Below are 11,808 nucleotides of genomic sequence, written 5' to 3' on the forward strand. Positions count from 1 at the left end.
ATTAATGGTTCCATTCTGAACTTGACCACACGATGTGTGAATGAGGCCTAAGATGAACATTCTGTCCTCTTCAAACTCTGGTTTACAGGACAGAATTTAATTTCACACATTTTACACCAATTGTGATGTCAAGTGGTATGTATGAGGTCTTATGACCTGCGATTACATAACTGCTCTACATATTAAGTTTACAACGTTAACTTTTTCCAACTGCAACCAGTTTTGGCCATTCAGACAAAGTCCTATTTATCAAATCTGATGTGTCACTTTATATGGGCAGTGTTCAATGACACCGCCCTGCAATGATTTTGCTACTGAGAGAAAAACATATGATTTATCCTAAAATGAGAGCGCTGATTCCAAATATGAACTTGGACTCTGCCTGACACATCTAGATTTTAAGTTATAGATGTAAAGCCTATTCAGTTATAATATTAATGCATTATATATTGGAAATATTCCAATGGACATGCCCAGATCTGTCCAGACACACTCAGGCTGATGTCAGCAGTAAGTATATAAGGCAAGGTGGACAGATTTCAATAAAGTGATCTGTTATAGCGCTGTCAGTTTTGAAATTTAAGATGGATAAATGCAAATGTGTTAATAATCCGATTTCTGATACGTAAGTGGCAGCGCAAGAATCTGATAAAGCGACTGCGTCTTGCTTACAAGTACAATATTAATTTGTCAAATTGGAGATCAAGAAGCTGGGCACCTCATATTTGTTACACTGTGTGTTACAGTCTTGGTTGATATTTTAAATTGCTTGTTGGATTTTTTTGTTTTTGTGCTGTGTAATATGAATGGTGTGCAAGCATCTTAATATAGACCTCACTTTGTCCACCCATGTCCCCATAAATGTGAAAGCTGGGAGTCCTTTTAACATAAAATAATATAACATGTTAGAATACAGTAGGTCAGTACCATGCGGTCATACTGGTAGCGGACCAAACAGCAGGCAGGTGGCACTAGACGGTGGCCGCTTGCTGTTTGGCTTTAATTCTATCCAATAGTAATAGCCTATCCAAGATAGCCCCTGATGAGCCAGATAGCACCACCTGGCGTAGGGAGGGCTCTGAACAGATGATAGGATTATGATATATACCCCTATACAGGCTTGAGGAGAGGGGCAATTTGGGCAATAGATCGTCAGCATGAGTGTCTAGCTAGCGAGGAGTATATCCTATCTGTCTCTCTATAGAGTCTGCTTACTTGATGGAGTGCTGGTATCTTTATTCCTCGTCAGGGATACATCTCGGGGAGGTACCGATATGTTGCGGCTAGTCTCTGGGTTTACATCTGCAGTGCCTGATATTATCTCCACACCCAAGCCTGTCAGTACCAGAATATACCCATTGTCATGCTATACATGGGGAGCACGGATCCATTTTTAGTATATACCAGGGATCATTTGTCTATATTGTAACATGCCACATTGCCACTACTTTATATTGGACGGCAAATGAGGTGATTTTATGTGAATCCTTGCCAGATCTGGAATTTACCCTCTAGGGATTTTTTTTATTTTAGACGTAGATGCTAACAGGTGTTGCAGCATTTGTGGTTAGTTGCGACACCTTGATACATTAACGATCCCTATCGTTAACTAAGCATTGATATATTTTTAGCTCTTTTATATTTTTTAGGGCACATAAGGCTACATACCTTAAAGAAATGTATGTACACATTATTCATTCCACCTTTTCCATATGGGGAAACTCTAGTGGAAATATTCCATAACTATTCTATTTCGCCAGTTCACATCTGCATTTGTTATTCCGTTGGGGGGGGGGGTCTTATACGCATTAAAAAGCGGTTAGCTAAGAACGGGGGGGGTAACATGGTGTCACAATTCACTTAAAACAAGTAGTATCCACGCCTTTAGGTATTCTACAAAAAACAATGAAAATGGCGTCTGCTCTTCACTTCCGTTTTCTAGTGTTCTGTCCATTTCACTTTCAGCCATAATTGTGAATACTTGGCCTTGAATTCTGGGCACATAATGACCTAAAGGGTATGTGCTTGTCGTTTGTCTTAGGAGCCCTCATAATACAAACCTAATGCATCTGTCACTATACATGACCATTGTTCTAGTTCAAGCTCAGGCTGATCACTGTGTAATGATGATAAGTGACAACAAGCCCACAAGCCTCCCAGCTAGGGTGTGCTCTGATTTTACCATTTTATCCATCTCTGGTTTATCCCTTTCATTTTTGAATGTTCCTTCCTTTGCAAGCTTATGCAACACACCCTGACAATAATAACCTGCTGTTTAGACGGTTTAGACAGTCGAAAGACTCGCTCATAAAAGATCACCTCATATATTTTTTTCTCAGGATTGATCTAATGAAGAAAAATGAATGCTTGCTAGTAAATCGCTTCATGATCTACATTAGATTTTGTTGCATTGAGTGAGTTACAAAGTCACGTTTTGCATGAATTACTTTCTGTGCATTTTGTTACTGTATCAGTATTTTTGGTAACCTAATTGATCCTTCTTTTTTTTTCCTAGGACTAGGGTTGAGTGATCAGGATCGGAAAAGATCGGATTACAATCGGCGATCGAGCAAATTTCACGATCGCGATCGGAATTCCGATCCCGATCTGTTTCAGCGGGATCGAGGTCAGAGGTTATCTCAAGATCGGCTCAACCCTATTCATGTATATATCATTAATGACGGTAAATTAAGAAGAAATCCAGCGTCTCCAGGAACTTTTTTAAAAAATCAATCCTTTATTTCTTCATCTTTAAAAAAAAGTTTTAACAGCATACCGAAGATGGCAAGTACTCTTACATGGAGCTATTGCTTGAGCTACGCGTTTCAGAACTGCATCGTTTCCTTCGTCATGGTTAGCCATGACGGTTAGCCATGCCATGACGAAGGAACCGATGCAGTTCCGAAACGCGTAGCTCAAGCAATAGCTCCATGTAAGAGTACTTGCCATCTTCAGTATGCTGTTAAAACTTTTTTTAAAGATGAAGAAATAAAGGATTGATTTTTTAAAAAAGTTCCTGGAGACGCTGGATTTCTTCCTAATTTACCATCTTTATTCATTGGATTGAAGTCCGTCCACGTCCGAGCAGCCCGGGAACCATCTAATACATCAAGAAGGGTGAGCTGGATATCTGTTTTTCTACATATATCATTAACAGGATTGAGGGATCGAGAAAGATCGGATCCTGATCGGTGACCGAGCAAATTTCACGATCGGGATCAGCTGGAAAATGATCAGAAATTGGATTTTGAAATCAATCCTGAAATCTCAAGATTGGCTTAACCCTACCTAGGACCACAATGAATACATCAATGCCAAATAAGCTCGGTGTGAGAAGTCTGACATTCATTCTTGTGGGGCTGCCGGACATATTGTTTGGATAAGTGGAAATACGTATCTATTTAACTATGTTTTTTTCTTTTGCTTCCCCAGAGGACGTTTACAGTACAGAGCTTTAAGATGCATTGTATTTCAAAGGATTACAATGCCAGGCAAAGGTTTAGACTGTGTCTAGCATGGTCTCATAGGAAAATACATATGGAAGATTTGGAGGTCTTTATCATAGTAGAGTGCCCCCAGCAACTTCATTGTAGACTAACGCAGAGCCCGCTTCCACTGTCACATAACTTGGCTGGAAAATGCGTGTTTGTGGAAGGTAGTCCCTGTATAGCTTTTTATAATGTGAAAACCATTCAGGTTCCTACGTTTGGGAAACTCTTGAAGTAGTTATTCTTCTTCATAATAGGACACTTGATCAATGATGTTCATCCCAAGGCAGTAGTAGCTGACAGACGCTACTCTTGTAATGGTAAATCTCTGTTCACAATTCAATTCCTTAATCATAAGATGACACTAAATAGGCCCTGTCACTACTTTTGACAAATCTTTTTTCTTAAGTACATGAAATAATTCTGTAGCATCTTGTCATAGAACTTTGTGTTGTACTATCCCTCTGTTATTACTCTTAGAGATGTATAATCTTTCTGGTACTGCCCAATTCTGACTCTGGGAACAAACCTCTTTGATAAAGGAAATGTTAAGACAAAGGACCTGTTAATATACTCACAAAGGTGATCGTGCACAATAAGGCTGAGCCCAAAAGCTGTATATTTGTTTTAGATTTTGTTACATTTTTGGTGTCAAAGTCAAAGCACATATACTCCTTTCTGCTTAAAGGGATCCTATCATTAAAATGCAATTTTTTTTGTGACTAACATGTAGGGATAGCCTTAAGAAAGGCTATTCTTCTCCTACCTTTGAATGTCTTCTCTGTGCTGCCATTCCGTAAAAATCTCAGTTTTCGTCGCTATGCAAATGAGTTCTCTCGCAGCACTGGGGTCTGTCCATAGTGCTCAAACAGCACTGGGGGCATCCCAAATGCTGCGAGAGAACTCTCCAGCGCCGTCTCCATCTTCTTCAGGAACTGCCTCTTCACGCATCTTCTTCCGGCGCTGGGGGTCAAACTTCTAGGCCTCAGACAGAGCCGACTGCACATGCCCGTGGCCACAAGAAAAATGGCCACTTACACAGTAAGTAAGCGTCCATTTTCTTGTGGCCTGTGGGCATGCGCAGTCAGCTCTGCCCAAGGCCAAGAAGTTTGACCCCAGCGCAGGAAGAAGATGCGTGAAGAGGCCATTCCTGAAGAAGATGGTGGCGGCGCTGGAGAGGCAGTGAGCAGGCCCAGGGAGGTAGATTAATAGGCCGCTACCTACTGGGGATACTCCGGCAGGTAACGGCCTATTATAAAACAAACAAACAAAAAAATATGTTACTTACCGACTTCGCCGCTGCTCCCACTCCTCTTCACCCGGCAATAAGACGTCTGCGTCTCAGTGGTGGCAGCGTGATGACGCTGCCTGCGCTGAGACGCATAGGTCTAAACCAGCGCAGAAGAAGGCCGCTCTGAAAACAAACTGAAAAAAAAAAAGTTGAAAAAAATTGATGCAGCTGCCGCCTTCCTTCGGAGTACCACCTGGCCGTCGCCTCACCTCACCTCATTAGAGGTGCGGCACTGCTGGGATCATCAGTTGCTAGTTAACTCCAGGATCTTGGGAGTATAAGAAGACCCAGATCAGCTCTGCAGTGAGTCTCAAGCAGTTGTATTTCCACCTTATCTAGAGCTAATATATCAGCTGCAATTACAAGAAGAGAAGATAAAAATGCTACCACTAGCTCACACTGGTATGTTAACTAAAGATGCTCACAGGGCTTTCAAAACTGCATTTACAAAGAAAAAAACCCTTAAAATTTGTTCTTGAACTGGTTAATTCATTGAGATGAACTTTGTAATGAAGACTAAAAACGGACACAAAAAACGATTGAAATTGATTTACAGCCAGCAATGTTTGAGAACGATCCAAACCAAATACTGTAACTGTATAACTGTTTGACCCAGACAGATCATGTTGTTCCTGACTCAGAGGTCTACATGAAACAGATTTAGATTCTAATGTAATCGCTGTGGTTTCGACACTTGTATCAAATGTTGAAAAGTCACAAGAAGATCACACATCTAAAGAAAAAAAATTGATAGAATCAGAGGGTAATCGCACATTTAGCAAATCAATCCACGAGGCAATTGGCGCCATTTTCCCAAGTATGAACCACAATGCTGGAGAAATTGGTGCCAATGATTTCGGCACTGATGTCTCCCCACTGTCAGAAGGGCAGCTTTACAGCTCAACGTCATCGCTGGGCTGTGAGGAACGCCCCCGATAGAACAAGTCTTGCAAGAGTATAGTCAGGGCAGGCGTGCCTCACAACACAGCAAAGACGCTGATCTGTAAGCAGGGCCAGATTTAGGAAAAGTGTGGCCCTGAGCAAAATTAAAAGCAAGAACCCAAATCCACCCCCTCTTACCCGCATAAACAGGGCCTAATACCTCTATACAAAGCCTAGATAGTACATGAACCCCACACTGTGACTATGTCCATTACGTTACACTAATACTCAATACTTCTATCCTAACAAACATCAGATCAATTGATTTTTTGGTTTTATACTGATAACCTATGCACAGGACAGGTCATCAGTATGTGATCTGTCAGGATTCGACACCCCAAACACCAAACCTGGGGGAAAATTTCTTAAGTAAAACACTAAAGAGACAAAGCAGGACATGCAGGAAGCTGCGTGGGACCAGAGTATAAAAGCGGGACATGCACGGAGCTATGCTTTTATCCCACAAGCTATGCGGGCTGGACAGAATCAGTCAGAAGGCCGGATATGAGTCGCGGGCTGTACATTGCCCAGGTCTGCTCCAGAGGCTTAGCTAGTGGGAGGGCACTGATTCTGTGGGGCCCACCCCCGGGCCGCCATTAATACATACTTTACTTTTAAATTAGATTAGTGTCTACAATCTGCACAGGTGGCGCGATGACGTCATAGCATCACGATTCCTGCGCTGAGACACAGACGTCCTGCGGCGGTTCCATTCATCAGGATCGCAGGTAGGTGAGTAGAACCAGGGGTGTAACCTGAGGGGGTGCAGAGAGTGCAATCACACCTGGGCCCAGGAGCTTTAGGGGGCCCATAAGCCCTGGCATAACTTAAATGGTTGACAGCGGTCTCATCTACCTCTGGGTTCATAGGTCACCCTCATGACAGAAAAGCAATTAAACTTCTTTGATCACCTTTCTGTATCCCTCTAATCACTGGCATTTTGCACATTGTGAATTTATTACCTATGTCCTTTGGTGAACTGAAGTGAGAAAATTTATGACACTTGGCCTTTCACTATAAAAACAGAGAAAATTAAACTTTACATGTCAAACGGAGCAATTGGTCAGAGTATAGTCAAGCACGGATTCTGGGGGGAAGGGGAGGTCTGCAAACTACCCGTGCAAAGCGATGCAGGAAGAACTGTGATGCCTCACTGCTGCAGTTTTTCCTGCAGCACTTTTTTGCTGCAGGACGCCACGTGGGGTCTTAAGGAGTTTTCCAGCTCATTTTTATTGATGATTTATCCTCAGAATAAATCATCAATAAGAGATAAGTGATCAGCTGTATAAAGGGGCCATGGCGCCTGTGTATATCACACGCTGTCTGTTTATAGTGACTGTGTCATGTAATTCCAGCTTTGCGACATAGACATGTATAAGACAAAGTTGTAGTTACATGACATGGTCGCTAAGAGATGTATGACACTATATAAACAGAGAAGGGGTCACGGCACTTGCACAGGTACCACAGTTCATTCACAGAGCTGATCCTGAGGGTCCCGGGTATTGGAACCCCAATAATTTTTTTTTACCTTTTCATTAAGAAACACCTGGGGCATTATTAATAAGAGGCACTATTTACAGGGGTGCACAGGGAAGTTATTAATATATAGATGCACTTGGGGGTATTATTCATTATGGGGGGTTATGTTATATATTTTATAATTGGGGGTAGCAGCAGGATGGGGGCTTTGTGGGAAGGTGGGAGGGGAATTGAATTTTTAGCGAGTTTGCCACCTGGTGTTCAACTGGAATCGAACATCTCGAACAGCCTGATATCCGATCGAACATGTACTCGATCGAACGCTGTTCACTCATCTCTAACCATAATATTATTAATAGCTCCTTTAATATATATATATATATATATATATATATATATATATATATATATATATATATAGTGGGGCAGGTACCTCGGTAGAAGCAGTGGTACCGACCTAACCAGTCATGAGACAGGGACACAAATCTTGCAGCAAAAACTGATTTATAAAAAAAGAAACAAAACACCAACCTACCGCACATACGGGAGTTTACAGGCTTCTAAACGCAGAGCACCTCTCAGACACCTTACAATCATCACTGTCTCCCATCTCTTCTCATTCCTGTCCTGGACTGGCCACCAAACATTACAATGAGACACTCAAAACCACCCTGGATAAGGTAGCACCCTTGACCATCCGAAACTCCTGACACAGACACCACCACCTTGGCACACTCCTCAAACACATTTTCTTCAGTGGTACTGAATTTTCTTGAATTCAAGTTTGTGCTCTAAGCCTACAACTCTGCCCTTTACCACGAAAAACATGCCTACTTTACCACTCTCCTCGTTTCTCTCTCCAACCTTTCACTCCATGTGAAGCATATCTCCCAACTTTCAAAGGAAAGAAAGAGGGACAAAATGAGTGGCACACTATGCGTGCCACTGCAAATTTAGCTGCGCCCACTTCTATATCGACTCCACCCATTTTTATTTGTGCCCCTGCACAGTATAATGCTCTTAGGGTCCATTCACACAGAGTTTTTTGGCTAGGAAAAAATAAGCTCCAGGAATTAGGAAATTATTTTTTGAAGCGTTTTTTGGAGCATTTTTTTTAGGCTTTTTTTTTTCCCCTCTAGCACAATGTATGGACCTTGAAAAAACCACTTGCATTTTTTCCACGCAGTTTTTGCCAAATCCGCGACGTGGATTTTCTGCCTCCCATTGACTGTGTTGTTTTTTGCAGGCGGAATCCACCTGAAGGAAGCTTTTTGTTCTGCTAGTGGAAAAATTCCGCGAGCGGAAGCATAGAACTCTATGGGGAGGCGTTTTTTCCACGTGGATTCTGATGTGGAATCAGTGTCAAAATCAGTGCCAAAATACTCTGTGTGAATGGACCCTAACAGACACCCTAACATTATATGACCCCCACATTAGAATGTTCCCCTCCAATTGCACCACAGTATGAAGTCCCTCGTCTCATGCCCCAGTTTAAACTGGGGACAAATAGAGGGGTACATTAAATTGGAATAATTGAAGGCAGACATGTCCCCCCTCAAGCTACCCTCATGATTTAATATCCTCCTCCATTTGCCCCCACTTTAATGTCACCCTCCATCTGTTCCCAGTTTAATGTATCTTCTACATCCGCAACCAATTTAATGCACCCCTTCATCTGCCCCTATTTTAATGCCCCCCTACCCATCTGCCCCCAGTTTATTTACTCTCTACATCTGCCACCAGTTTAACGCCCCCCTTTATCTGTCCCCCAGTCTAATGACCCCCCCGTTTAAAATAATAAAATCACTTATACTCACCTCTCCACGCTCCTCTGCTGTTGTCTCTTTTCCTTAAGTCTACAGGGTGATACAGGCACAATTTGAGTGATGTCATTACATCGCACCTACAGCTCCCGGAGCTGGATCATAAGAAGGGGAACAGTGGTGAAGCAAGAGCTGTCTGCAAATGCTTCCTGCTTCACCATTGTATTCAACTCATCTGTGTCCTCTCCGGGAATTCGGGACTGTCCTGCAAAATCCAGGATAGGTGAGAGATATGCAAGAGATTTTAGCCTTTCTCTGGAGCCTGGGGCAGGCTAAGATGTTAGGGGGCTAAACAGGATGGACATGCAGTATGTATCAGTTACTAAGGCTCAGAAACAATGTTGCTGGGTTACCATAAATCCCCCACTAAATGTAAATCCTTTTCAGCAACGTCATTCCCAGTTTATTCGTTTCTGTAACAATCTGGGACAATCCCAAGGTAGATGCTGCGTCCTAATAGTGGAATTCCAGGCAGGTAGGTGATTAGAACAGAGGAAAAAAGACAAAATTAGAATGTCAATGTTGTAGGCGATGTCAGCAGCACGGGCACACGCCTCTTCTCACTTTTGTATGCAGTTGTCTCCCTCTTGTGGGCTGTAAATGGAAGCAAGTTGTTATGAGAAAATTGGCAACCGTAATCCAAGATGGCGGCCCCCGGAGAAAAGTAAGGCTAAGCTGCCTAGGTAGAAAGAACATTGAGTGTGTCAGAATAAGACTGACTCTTTCTCTGGGGCTGATATCTTGGATTTCTGCTGCCAGCCGGGTTGCTATAGGCAACCTTTCCTCTCAAAAATCCTCCTCATCCTCCAAGATAGAGTTTAGGCAAGAAACCTGGTCGGAGTTAGGTATGCTGTTCCCAAGGTGGATGTCGTGCCCACATTCTTAATCTTAACATAGCGACCAGAGTCATCTGTGCAACTGTCCACAAACTGAAAGGCAACATGTCAGACAACCAGTAGATAAATGCGTGCAGAGTGGTAGACATCGGGAACAGGAGGGTTGGTGAGGTATACTGAGAGAAGACAGAAAAAGGGGGTCTGACAAAAATAAGTGAATAAGAGGAGAGAAGGAACATAAACAAGAGTTACCATGATCAGAAGTGACAAAGGTCTGATAGAAAAGATAGGGAATGGAACAATAGGTAAAAAGAGAAGATATAGGACAGAAGCAACAATGTAACACCATAAATAAAACACAAGAAAACTTTTTCATTACAGCCCAAAACAAGCCCATCACAGGGGAGAGGGTATGGGATGAGAGGGAATTGGGGGAGAAGGGGTCGGAGGGAAGGACAAATAGGGCCTGGTGGAGTGGAGTAGGATGCGAGCAGTTGAAAAAAGTAAAGGAGGGGGTTAGGGGAAAGAGTTCTCCAAAAAAAAGGAAAATAAATAATTCCTTAGAGTCCATGACCATCCAGAAGCAGCCCTGAAAATAAGAATATGAAATATGATGGCCAGTGATGGAAGGGGGATCCTGGGGTCCACAGTCACCAACTGCAGTACATAAGGACAGGTAATGAGAGACTAGCACTGGGACAGCTAGGGCCTACGCAGATGGCAAGGTGCAGCAAGGAGAGGTGTATCAGCCTCCAAGCAGGTAGGAAGGGAGTATATATCTAAGCACATACAAGCATGAACAGCAAGAGTGATATACAACATATAGTTCAAATATGTGGGAGAGGGAAATCCAGGGATACAAGATGTATAGTCACAGTCATGATGACTGTGTGAGCTGCCATGATGAGACTCCCCTATGACCCAGCGGTCATATGATATGCCATGGATAAGAGCCAGTAAAATCTGCTGGGTCTTAGAATACTTAGATACTGCATTCCTCCAAGTAACTGCGGCTATAGATATCAGCCCCAGTTACAGGGAAATTCGGCCCACCCCGTCTATTATGAACTTATGGGGACACAATATAAAAAGTAAATAAATAAGTCAAAAATTAAAAACTACTATAGCCTCATCCCCAATGACACAATACAAAATAAAAATTACCATAACAGAGAGGGAAAACAATTAAAAAAAAAAAAAAGTGAAAGCTGAAAACAGGTATTTATTCCCTCCTCCTCCTTTTTATACCACAAATAATAAAATAAAATGCAAAAATAACATAAAAATAAAGCCCTATGTGTCACTGAAAAAAGACAGGAAAATTAGTTAGTTAACCCAAATGCTAAAAATGTTATAAGCTCTCAAAACTGCATATGTGAAAAAACCTAAAAATGTGTCTGGTCCTCAACTAGAGAAAGTGGCTTGGTACTTAAAGAGGACCTTTCACCATATCCGGGCACAGGCAGTTCTATATACTGCCAGAAAGCTGACAGTGCGCTGAATTCAGCGCACTGTCGGCTTTCCCGATCTGTGCCCGGTGTGAAGACCTTACGGCCCGGTACCGTAGCTCTTCTATGGTCAGAAGGGCGTTTCTGACCATTAGCCAGAGACGTCCTTCTGCCTCGCGGCGCTAATCGCGCTGTGCTGTGGAGCGGAGAGGAATGCCCCCTCCCTCTGCTCACACAGCTTGTCCGTAGACTAGCATTATCAGGAGAGGGCGTTCCTCCCGGCTCCACAGCACAGCGCGATTGGCGCCGCGAGGCAGAAGGACGTCTCTGGCTAATGGTCAGAAACGCCCTTCTGACTGTAAAGCGCTACGGTACCGGGACCGATAGCGCTTTACACCGGGCACGGATCGGGAAAGCCGACAGTGCGCTGAATTCAGCGCACTGTCAGCTTTCTGGCAGTATATAACACTGCCTGTGCCCAGATATGGTGAAAGGTCC

Source organism: Leptodactylus fuscus, chromosome 10, assembly GCF_031893055.1.
Source record: "Leptodactylus fuscus isolate aLepFus1 chromosome 10, aLepFus1.hap2, whole genome shotgun sequence".
In the NCBI taxonomy this organism is placed as follows: Eukaryota; Metazoa; Chordata; class Amphibia; order Anura; family Leptodactylidae; genus Leptodactylus; species Leptodactylus fuscus.